The 12,229-nt window shown below is 42.9% G+C and overlaps 1 long non-coding RNA gene across 2 annotated transcripts in view; it reads left to right on the top strand.

Annotated features, from left to right (window-relative positions):
- LOC121076214 overlaps nucleotides 1–12,229 on the top strand; it is a 136,913-nt gene that overhangs the window by 80,772 nt on the left and 43,912 nt on the right. For both annotated transcript variants that reach the window (XR_005823391.1, XR_005823392.1), the window contains exon 3: nucleotides 8,280–8,479. This is a non-coding gene — a long non-coding RNA (uncharacterized LOC121076214). The remainder of the gene's footprint in view (nucleotides 1–8,279; nucleotides 8,480–12,229) is intronic.

Raw genomic sequence — 12,229 nt, 5'->3', positions numbered from 1 at the left:
CCCTCTGCCATCTTCCCAATCTCAAATACCTGGTTACATCTGCCAGGGTTAATTTTTTCAGCCCCTTGGGCTATCTGGCACCAGGCATTGCAAGAGGGGGGCAGAGCTGGCCAGAACTGGTAAAACATGGGGCAATTTGAGTCTGAGAGCTCAGCCTGTGGTTGGGGTTGTGAGATGTCAACGCCAATCCCAGATCTGCCAGCATAAGCTTGCACCTTCCTGGGCAAACCACACATTTTTCTGTGACATCTTTCCCTTAGCACTTAGGTCATGGGCTAGCATCCACCTGGCTTTGTAATCCACTGGAAAAAATGTTGCTGTATTTGCTAAAATGATGACCACAGACATATATTTGCTATTACATGCCTGCATTTTATGTCCAGAAGTCACAGCTGACAGTGTTTTAAATTAAAAGGATATGAGTGTTGTACTCCAGGTTTGAGAATGATCTGGAGTAGTAGGAGGAGGAGCATGGTGTCGTTTATGTGAGTAAATGTAGTATTCAAATGCATGTTTATTCAGAATGGTTCAACAGTAAACTAAATTGAATGCACCAGCTACCTGGCAACAAAGGGACATTGAAGGTACAGAGAGACCAGATTTATCAGGCTGGACAGATTCAGGCAGAGTAAAGAGAATGAAAATGAGGTTCCCATGAATTTCCTGGCTTTTATCAGCTTGTGTCATGCATAGTCCTAGTATTAACTGAATCTACATTTGTATCTGTTATCATCTATTTGGGTGACCGAGACTAGTAATTAATAATAATAGCAACAGGAATAATGCTGCTTTCAGAGCTGAAAAATATCTGACACTGATTAAACTGCAAATCTAAATAATTGATATTAATTACATGAAGTTTTCAGCAATAATCTGCACAAAAGAACTCTGAAATTAGAGGATTAGAAACCAGAGATAATACTCAGCAGCTGGTCCAAAGGCACAATGCAAGCATGTAGGTGACGTGATACTAAGGGCTATGAGCTATGATTCATAGAGCTCTTCATCTTGCTTAACCCATGCTAAACTGGCATTTGCTGAAGTAAGATGTCCAGGCTGGCAAAAAATAGATTACTGGTTCCACGGCATGTTGGAAATAAAATCATCTCAATTTTCTGTCTTTGAATAAGGAAGCATTCTTGGAAGACTTGCAGTTTTATGATTTTGTACCCTCATTTCCACTCCCAATTTGCAATCTCAGGACAATGTATACACCATCAAATACCACCCCAACAAGATGCAACCCAACAACTAATCCAAATATCATGGACATAGATTGGATCTCAAAACCACCACCACGAACACAATTTTAATATTTATCTTCCCTGGAAAGACACTGGCTTGTGCTAAATCTGCAGCAGTGGCAACCTGGTGGATAGATGTCAGACACCAGCTGAGCATCTGGCCCCTTATTGTATTTTAAATGATACACATTTATAACTGTAAAGCAGACCGACAGGCGATACTGTCTAACATCACCATCACTAATAACTCTAATAGCTCATGTATCCACAGCCTGCTCCAACCTGTCCCATCTCAAAGCAATTTTGAGACAATGGGCTCATCTCTTCTTAGATAGATATAAATGAGATAGATAGAAAAGGCACAATTCCCTCCAGCACAATTAAATGACACTGCTCCCCCTTCCAACTTGAACTACCACATTGCAACCACTTGTATTATTAGTATTATTATTATTGTTATTATTGCTGTTATTATTGTTACCATTATTATTATTATATTTATTTAAAGTGAGGCAGTCTTTTTAAGGAAAAGAAATGCTGAAATGTGCAAATGTGCAGGTATGGATCTGTGCAAATCCATCCTCTGCTAAGCCTTCCTGGTGAAAGCGCAGTTCCCCTTGAGGCCAGCATGAAGAACTGCCTTTGTTGTGGGGAAGGTCCCAGGGTGCAGGCAGTGTTAGCACATCTTTACCAAAGACTGTACTAAGGCTGCCTTAGCACCGACAGTTTTGAAAGCTTGATAGGGTAGATCTGCCAGTATCCAGCCCAGTACCTACAGGTGCTCTGGAAAGGGGTGTACCAAGGTGTCCAACTGCTTTTCTCCTTGGGCTGTGAGTGATGGGACGCTGGAATTGGCCTCCTCTCAGCAAAGTAGAGGCCTAGAAATGCTGCTCTGCAAGCAAGAAGGAGGAAAGAGAAATGGGGCTGAAGTAATAAGCACTGGGAAACCCATGGTATGACATGGTTTGGCTCTTTCCAAACTTAATGCAGTTTTTATATGTTGACATAAAAGAGCACATTTTCTGACTCCCCTCGGATAATTACCTGATAAACCCCCACTTTGGAGTTGGTCTGAGCCATCCATTATACCACTGCCATGAACTTTATTTCATACCACACCAGGGAGGAGACAGAACAGTTGGAGTGCTCAGACATTACATGTAATAACTGGTCATAAAAATCAATGTAAAATTTAATGCAAAAGGTCTGTGGGCACCCAACCATTGGAATCCAGTGATAAGGCAGATGGAGAGCAGCACTATACTTTCCAGCAAGTAGTATATTTTCTTTAATGTCCCTACATTATATGTAATGCTGTTGCTGTTTTGTCCATCTACATACTAGTTAAATGTGCTGCAGCCACGATATTTATGTCTCTGGGTGGTTTTTGGTTGCAGTTTCCTCTTGGACACGGGGAGTGTTATGAATTCTGGATGGATCACATCTCAGGACCTGGGAGAGAGAGAAGAAATGTCTTTCTGCCATTTCCTCTGTTGCTCCCTGGCTGATATGCAGCTTGTAGTCCTGCTGTGCCCTACTCCTCATAGAGGGACTGGGAACAAAGTGGTTGTGAGCCATGGGTGTCTGACCTAGGCAGTCCCAAAGAGCAAAGGTTGCATTTACATGCAACGTGGGTGCTGAGCATATTGCCCAGACGGTCCCCAAAGAAGTTTGGTGCTCATGTGGACAATTTCATAAATTTAAATAACAGCGCTTGTCAGCCAGAGGGTCCTTCCCAACTCACTAGCTGCTTCACAACACGCAGTGAACAGGAGATGGAAATGGATCCTTGGATCCACCTGAAATATGTAAATAAATTAGAAAAGACTAGAGGGTCACTGACCTTTGCTTCCAGCTTCACATGAGCAGGGAATGGGATGCTGAAGTCCCAACAAAGGGATATGTCTCTTCAGTTGCTATCTGTCCTTCTTACTCAGCATGCCGCTTTCCACATGCATTCCCACAGGAGTGAGGGAAGAAGAAGATTGTTTGTTTATATCTTTTTTGACACACACAGGTTTCAGATTTAAGGAACTGAGAGTAGAGAGAGAGTTAATGCTCTGATGTATCTGTAAAGGCAAAGAAGTGGGAGTCCTGCTTTGGTTGTAATGTTCAGAATTATATTGTTCCTAACCGTTTTAGCAACAGGTTTATTTCAAACATTGGTAACTCATAGAATGAGTCACTCTATTAGCTTTCTTTTCGATATACAGCTGCGGTGGCTGTGCATGAAGTGTATTAAGTCTGGGGCATTTTCTTTTAGTTCTGGGACCTGCTATTGATTTTACCCTGATAGATACTTGGCTCCAACATACGATGAAAAATCATTTAAAAGAGAAAGAGAAAAGAATTCTTAATTCCTCACATCTGTGATTCAAAACGTCCGTATTTGGATGTCACAGCAAAATTCCAAGAAAAAAAAAAAAAGATTGGCCAGAAGAATGGGGGTCATCGCAAAGAGACTGGAAGATGAAGAAACAGAAACAGGATTTTGTGAAGCCATTTTACAGTGCAGCTGAAGTACTTCAGAGTATTTATTAAAGCAAACAATTATGCCATTCTGTACTGTTTAAGGTTATTATAGAACTTGTATTAGAAGAATAATTGCCTCTGGATGAGCATATGGCTTCGTCTGCTGGTAAAAAAGAGACCATTTCCATAGGCTAATGATTTCTGTATAAGAACTGGACTGCAGTGATTCAGAGAATGCAATAGATGAGTTTTCAGGCATAAACAGAAAGTGATTAGGTAAAGTCTGCCTCATATGGAAATATGAGTGTGAGACACAACAGCATTTGCTCTTGGATATGATATATCAGGGTGTGTTACATGTATTAATGGAGATGAATATTTATTGATACATATATATGTCAATGTCACCTGTGCACACCTTTCCTGCAGGTGCAAATGACTACCAGGTTCTACTCACAGTGCTCAAGCAAGATGATAAATTCTGCACCTTGAAAAATGCACCTATCTGCCCACCTCAGCACATCCTTCTGCTGCTGGTCAGAAAAAAAAAAAAAAAAAAAAAAAAAAAGCTCAGTAAGTTCTCCCTACTGTAATAATGTTTTGCACTCTGAGATGAGTTGAGGCCCCTTTGAAGATACTCCTGAAATCACGAGATCAATTCAGGCCACTTTATCTGGATTGGATAAAGGCAAGCATCTGCTGCAAGTGGTATTGAAACTCCCTTCCAAGGTGTGATTTAAAAACTTCAGACAGCCTGCCTAGAGTTATACCAGAATTAGCAAATAACATCCCCATTTCACAGAAGGGTAAACTGGCTGACAGAGAAGCTGGTTGGATTGCTGGTTATTACGCAGCGAGTTAGGAGCAGAGCTAGAGAAGTGAGTGGAGAGCAGCCTAGCTTCATCCCAAGCTTCTGTGGGTGGAACAGCAGAGGGAGGAAGAGAACAGGAGGAAGAGGAAGCAGAGGGGTGGTAAAAAAAATCAAGGTACTGTCCAACTTCCTAACTTGTGCTCGGTACTCAAGCATATTGCTGAGGGTTGTGGCTATGCTGAGAACATCACGTGATAAGTACATCAGGGCACTGCCTCAGAAGAGGCTGAAGTGATGAAAACTCACTTGAGGGCTGCAGATAGAGGGGAACACTGGGAAGGAAGCCAGCACCTCAGGCGCTGGAAAGCCAAGGCTGTCCAAGTGACGTGTACAGAGAGAGCCAGCGGGTGTCCTGTTCATGGGGCTATTTGTCACACTAAACTAGATTATCAGGAAATAGAAGTCCAGCCTACATGTTTATAAATCCTTCCACATCCCTGCTCCAGGGCTATGGATGTGATGTGCAGGAATCTGGCAAGGAGGTTACCGAGTCATGAAAAAGCAGGGCTCCAGCCATTCCCTGTCCAGAGGAGGGTAACACTTTGGGGTTGAAATCTCCTTGTGGTTGAGCTCTGCCTTACTTATCTGTCCCCCACTGTTCTCAGCCACGCAGAGTTCATCTGGTCAGCTGCAGACTTTCACATAGGTGAACTGGGAGCCTGCAGAACTCCGGGTTGTTCATGTCTGCCATTGAGCCTTCCTCCCACTGCAGGCACTGCCACCAACACAAGCAAATGACTGTCTCTATTATCAGCTACTGTTGTTAGGATTGAGAACAGTTAAACAGAATTCATGGAATATAATCATCTCAACTGATGCTGAATTTGAAGTTTCCAATATTAAATAAGCATAGAGACATGCAGTTCAAAATTAGATTCTGTTTTTTATTGCATAGTTTATCTGAAGTTGGTGTGGAGAGAGCCTGTTATTTCTGGTGGTCTAATGCTCTGGAGTTTTTTCTGTCAGCCAAAGGCCAAAGGCCCTCTAACTGGAGATGTCCTTCTGCAAGATGTCTCTGAGGAGCACTGCAAGGAGCACTGCAGAGACAACCCTGCAAGGCCAAGCCATCTTCATGGTAATGGTTCTGCTTCTCAGATAAAACCAGGGCTCCAGGATGGGAAGTAATGGGAGAAAAAATACAGGCAAGGCCAGAAAATAGCAGAAAAATTGCCATAAGTCAGGGCAAAACGCTGGTTGCTGCTGGGTGGTGGTGCTGGCTTTTATGCTCATGTCCCACCAAGCTCTTTCCACACCTGCTGACATCTAACCAAAACTGTTAAATTTTGCGTAACATCCCACTTAGTTCTGCCAGACCTCCACAAACAGGAAGGGACAGGTTAAGTGCGAGCAGAGGGACCGCATGTCTTGAGTAATGACCTCGATTCATTACTCTGCAACACAGCCACCGGCATCACATGGGGATAGGAAGCAGGGTGATGAATCAGGCCCAGTGCTTGCTGCGAGTTCAGAACTCTGTCTGGTTGGCAAATAGCTCTGAAACCAGTCCCAGTGCTGCGTGAGTAGCTTCATTACTCTTAAGTGCTATATTTACTGAATAATTTGGACTGAGCATTTTCAGGTTCGTTAGTCCCGATTGTTCACTTTTCAGATTGTTTAATATGTCTCTCAAGCCACGTGGTTGTGTTTTTTTCTCTAAAAATGAGAGCAATGGGTAGAAAAGTGCTAATAACAAACAATGCACCTTCTGGAAAGTTGGTTTGTTTGTTCTCTTTTTTAACTGAATAATGACCCAAACAAAAGCTCGTTAAGCTCTAGGGGTTTGGGAACATTGTTTGGATGCGCTGGAGATCTCTGAACATTTGGGGAAAGCAAAACTAGAAACCTGAGTTAAGCTGAAGAGAATTCATTCTCTCAGCTCCACTTCAAATTATATTCATCAGTCTTGAGCCGCGTCCTTCTGCTACACATCAGGCAAACACGGGTGCAAATGCCTCCGGTGATCTTGCTGCATAGGCTAGTGGACCTCTCCTGCAGCTAGCCCAGTTTCAGGGTACAAATACAAATACAGGCAAGCAGCCTGGCTTGATGCAACCCAAGTCTCCTAGGTCATCTCCCTGCTACACCAACCTCCATTCTCACCCATTATTTCTCCATCTAGCTCCTTGGAGGATCAGTCACCCAACCTGATTCTTCATTTATTCCTCTTTCCTTTCTCCTCTTCACCTTTCTCATTTGCTTCTCTCCACTGGGACTGTTATTCCATTCTATTTTGGTTTTAGGTCCAACACCTAAACAATAAAAAATGACATGCAGCAAATAAGTGCTTTACCCAGAGCCTAGAGGATGGTTAAAATCTAAATGAAAACAATTTATAATAAAAGCTCCAAATCTACTGCCATTTAGCAAAAAAGTTGAAACAAATGATCCCTATAAATCATGCTAAGATTTGTTAAGGATTTTCAAGCCACATGTATTGCTTAATTACGGAAAAATAATATGCAAGGAAAATGCTGATGATCGCTTTTCGAAATATATTCTTGAATGTCGCACCAGGCTTATTGGCGGTAGTTTCATTCACCTGTGTAGTACTGTACCGCGAAAAGGAGATAAAAATCAGCCATGTGGTTAAGGGAAATCATTCTCAGTACAAACTGAAAATTAAGATAATATATGGAACCAATAACACAATATCATGAGCGTACCAGTATCAGAACCATTAGCTACACAGACTAAGCAATGGAAAGTCAGAGATTTTAAGGCCATGAGAGGGTCTATAGCTCTGATTGTCCATGTAACCCTGGCCAGAGAAATCACCTCATTCTTCTGTGTGTAAGGCCCATCTTATTCACACGCTGCAGGAGAAGAGAGCTAAGTGACTCTGAGGAGGATGAGTAAATCAGAGCAGGGGAAGCAACACCAGGGCACAAAGTGGGATCCCAATGAAGGCACCAAATGTCTGTGTTTGTATAGAGCCTCATAGAGGTGAGTCAAGCAGGCTGCTCTCTAAAGGCAGTGTTATACATTTGTCCCCAATGCAAATGGAGCTGGTTGGGAAGTTTCAAAGGTTTAACTGCAGGTGTCTTTCTTGATTTAGGTTGTTTTCAGGTGCTTTTCCTTAAGTTGCTTTTCTAAATGCTACATCTGGTTTTGGAGCTTGTGAAAAGCTCATAGTAAAACCAAATTTATATTTCTTTAAGGCATAACCATGAATAACCAGTGTTAGGATGGGTACTGTGCTGGGCACAGAATTGAGAACTTAAATTGTGAAGGTCTATGTTCTGCTTAAGCCAGCAAGAGGATGTCCATTTTCAGGAGTGCTAGACTAAAATGAACTCCTCCCAACCCCAAGTCCTCCTGAAATGAGGAAAGAAATAAAGAAATTAGCTAATGCCATGATTTATCTTGTAGCATTTGGAATCTGCCCCCTTGAGCAATCAAATCCATCAGCCAAATCTCTGTGGTGAATACTAAGGCTTAAGGGTTGCTACAAATCCTGTGCTTCAGCACATGCAGAATGAACCTTCAGGCTTCCAACCCTCAATGAATAATCCCAGAAAAGCCAGCTGACCTGTCAGGCCGTGCAGATAATGCTAAAATACATGATGTTAATGAAGTAGCAGAACTACCACAAATAGTAGGGATCATAAAAATAGAGTGAAAAACTGATTGCACTACAGTTGTGAAAGTGGTTGGTTCTCACTCCTGTCCTTTAATTTCTTTATTTTCAACAGAGTCTACCTCGGCTTCCATCATGAATATTAAGCAAATGAAGTCTGGAAAGCTACCTCCACTACCTGACATAACAGTGTAACAGCCCTGAAGTGGCAGCTCTGAAAAGAGAAAACCAGGATGGCCAGACAAACCTGGGAACAAGTTCGTACAGGCTGGAGTGTCTGGAGGAATCGGCCCTGCAGACCAGACAAGGAGGCAAGTAAGTGAAGTTTTAGGTTCTCTCTTTGGTTTGCTACATTGCACCACAAACTGTCTGCAAGTCCTCTGGGAAGATTTTCTGTGCTACAATTATCCATCTCTTCATGGCTGAAACAGGATTACTGCCTGTGAACTTGGCAAGGTTTTGAGAAACATTGAAAGGTTCTTTCAGTCGGGACTTCAAAGTATGACCTTGCAATTGCCAGAGAGCAGCTAGCACCTTCCTTCATAAGCAGGGCAAGCTAACCTCCATGTCTTTCTTCACTTGCAAGTCGGGTGAATTTGCTCTGTCCAGCCACCCGCTCCTCATTCCCTTTGCAGATGCAGAAAATACACTTCATATCTCACACCAGTCTTAGGCACCTGGAATTGCATTGCACTGAGTTTCATCTCAGAAACCTTAGTTTAACCTTAATTCAGGTTTATTTCATTGTCACAGAGATATGCCAAGGCACTTAATCTCAGTTAGTCCTTAGCACAAACAAGTTTTCATGGAAAATGTTGGCTGGTAGCGCCTGCTCTGCTTGAGGCTGCTGCCCTAAAGATGACCTTTCTCTTATACACTCCTTTTATTTAAAAATGGCACCTAGCTGCTAGAAAAACACTGTTTCCCTCCCACTCCCAGAGCACCATGAGTCCATGAGAATCTGTTCAAGTGTCCAGTGGTGCCAGGGCAGAGGGCACTGAACTTCTAGAGGGACACGTCTGCAATGGTACCTAGCACCACAGGAGCAATGCCCTCACAGCAGGGGCTGGCATGGCTTTTGCCAGTGCTAGCCCAGAAGGAGTCTGTCCTTCCCACACCTTGAGGTCTTCTGCTTGGTCTCTGAGAGAAAGGTGAAGTCAGCTCCTCTCGTGACCCCCACAAACATTGCAACCCCAGCGCTGCTTTCCCAAATTTTATCCCACTAGGTCTGCTTCCTGCTTCCTTGCTTGCAGCATCACTGATAGTATGATGAGGGCACAGGTGGGCCATGAGGGAATGGTACAAGTCCAGAGTAGTAAAATGGGTAGAAAATTATCGGAAAGAAGAAAAGATTGAAATGAAGCTTCCAATGATGCAGTTTCCATGGCAACTACCCTTCTACACAGTTTTAATCCACGTTTTCAGGCAGCCATTCCAGGATGTGCAGGGAACCACACAACAGCTGCACATATCCTATTTCTAACACATCTCCTGATTAAAATAATTATTCCATATAGAGAGATTGTCCTGAATGGCAGTGGCTGAAGTTTTGGGTAGCCGTGGGGAGGAGTATTCTCACAGTGCTAGATGCTTTCTGAAATAATGTATGTGGATGCAAATCCTAGCATTCACTGGAGGTGAAATGAAGGACACACATCCCAAAGCTATTGCAATGGGACATGTCTCATTGTCCCTATGGGACAAATGTCACTGTGTTGTGTGTATGGCACTCTGTCACGGATGAAATCGAACCTGGTCTTGTTAATGAGCTGCAGGTTGCTGAGACCTTACTTTATCCAAAGTAGCAGGGCCAAGAGTTAGAGCCAGAACACATGCCTTGCTGTCACACTCCATGTTCAGCCCTCACAAAGATCCAGGACAGCCCCAAAGCTACCCCTTTACTTTCAAATTGTCATCTTAGAAATGGAAATCGGGGAAGTATTTTGCAGGTGAATCATTTCTCTGTAATCCTAGTGGGACCGTGTGATGATTACAACACTTTGATTCTCTGTGGGGATTACGTGGTCTGAAATCAGAACACAGGGAATCACCTTTGTAGTCCTGAGGATGTTATTTCTCATTGTCGTTGTTGCTATTGTTATCTCTACTCTAGCTTCTAAAGGCCCCTGCAAAGACTGGTGTTCCCTTCTGCTAAATGACATGACAGGATGAGGCAGAGACTATACCCAAGAGCTTGTAACATATACCAACGTGGTAGAAAAAGAGTAGAAGGAAAGTCAGATTCTTGACAGGTACGGAACTAAAGAAGGGGTGAATTAAATGGTTTCCTTAAGGTCGCATACCGAGTTTATGGCCAGAACTGAGTGCAGATCCCTTGAGTCCCAGTCAGGCCTTTTATCACTGGCATGGCTCTTCCATTGCTGCTCTCCCAGGCTGTCAGTCTCATTTGTCCTATAGAAATATTGAGATAGCTCTGGCAGATGCATTACCTAAAGAGGAAAATGTCTGAAATTATCCTTTCTTCACTCCAAGGAGTGCCAGGGGAAATCTACATTTCTACACAGTAACTATGTTAACCACTTAATTCCAAAGGAAGCAGATAGCAGGAAGATATTAGTGTGGGAATGAGCAAGTAAATAAAAGGATATTTCTCCCCAATAAACCTCAATTCTCTGGGAATTATTTTTGAAGTCTACAAAGTTAAATTACAAAGAAGCCTGCCAGAACAGGTAATGACTATACTTCAGGGAGAGGCAATTGTCCTAGAAAATTTTATGTGCTATGGTTACAGTGCTGGAAGCAAGAATTTAACGAATACGAAGGATCTCTGGGTTACAGCACCTCCACCAGGGACTTCGGGAGGAACTCTGGTACTACTTAGCACTTGATGTCTAAACAGATTATGAGCTCTTGACTTTTTTGGCTTGTTACCTACTCACTCATACAGGTCATTTCAGTGTCTTTAATAGGAATTGAGTGACCACTGGCCAGGAAGGGCTGAAAAATCTGACTTTAAAGCCCAGTTGAATGATGTTGAAATTTAATGTTGATAGAGGTGAAACACCTCCCTTCCTCCAAGATCACTCAGGCTGACACCCACTGTTTAGTGACGGTGGAAACCAGAACAACTGCATGTTTTCAGCAGAGTTGTTCCATGTTCATGGGGATTGGCAAGGCTGTGTGAGGAGTACCATGTTTGCATGAAATGAGCAATAAGCAAATGGGCTTGTCGGTAGGGAATGCCAGAGATAGGGTTGTGGCTACTATAGGACCATAGATTCAGGAATTTGTGGGTACATTTTTATTTAGCAGCAGCTCGGTTGTCTCTGTCAGACAGGTGTGCAGGATAGCGTGACTCTGAGGAGTGTTATTTGCCAAGTAAAAGGCACAGAGAAGGAAATCTTATCTTGCACTTTCCAGTGTCCCCATTTCATAAATATGATACATTAATATTCATTATACCACGTGCATTATCATTTTGGAAGGAGATTACTGGGGATTCACTATTTTCTCTCCATCATATTTTCCAATTAGGATTTTTTGCAAATAATAAGCTTTTTTGTTGCCAGAGGCTTTGCAGCAAAGTTCCAGTCAGGGCTTTGGAGCTCTGCTCAACCTCCATTTCAAAAAGAAGTGCAAATTGAAGAACAATTATATTTTTAATAACAGGTTAATCTTGCGGCACTAAATATGATTAGAGAATAGCCTGGCTAGCGTGGAAGAATACAACAGATTTTAGGAGTTGTTCCCAAAAATTGCTGGGGGATGGGAAAGGGTGAATCTGTACTAATACACCACTGAATTCACCAGGGTGGCTGAGGTTTCGGGGTTCTTAGGGGATGGACAAGAGGATAAGAGAAGGGTGGAGGAGCAACTAAAAAGGAGTAGCTTGAGTCCTTGTTCCTACACGATGAATAAGTCTTTTGGCTCTGTTGTTCTCTCACATGGACAAAAGCATTCAGGCCAGTTCTCACTTGGTGGCAGCAAGGCAGGTGGCTGGGGATGGGTTTGGTGCACGCTGCTGACCTGTGCTGGGCAGGGGAAGAGCAGACCTTCAGCTTTTGGGAGTTATCTCAGCTTCTTCTGTACCTCGAGTCCTTTCTT

The sequence above is a fragment of the Cygnus olor genome, chromosome 11, assembly GCF_009769625.2.
Source record: "Cygnus olor isolate bCygOlo1 chromosome 11, bCygOlo1.pri.v2, whole genome shotgun sequence".
NCBI lineage: Eukaryota > Metazoa > Chordata > Aves > Anseriformes > Anatidae > Cygnus > Cygnus olor.
This window is presented reverse-complemented; position numbering and strand designations above follow the sequence as displayed.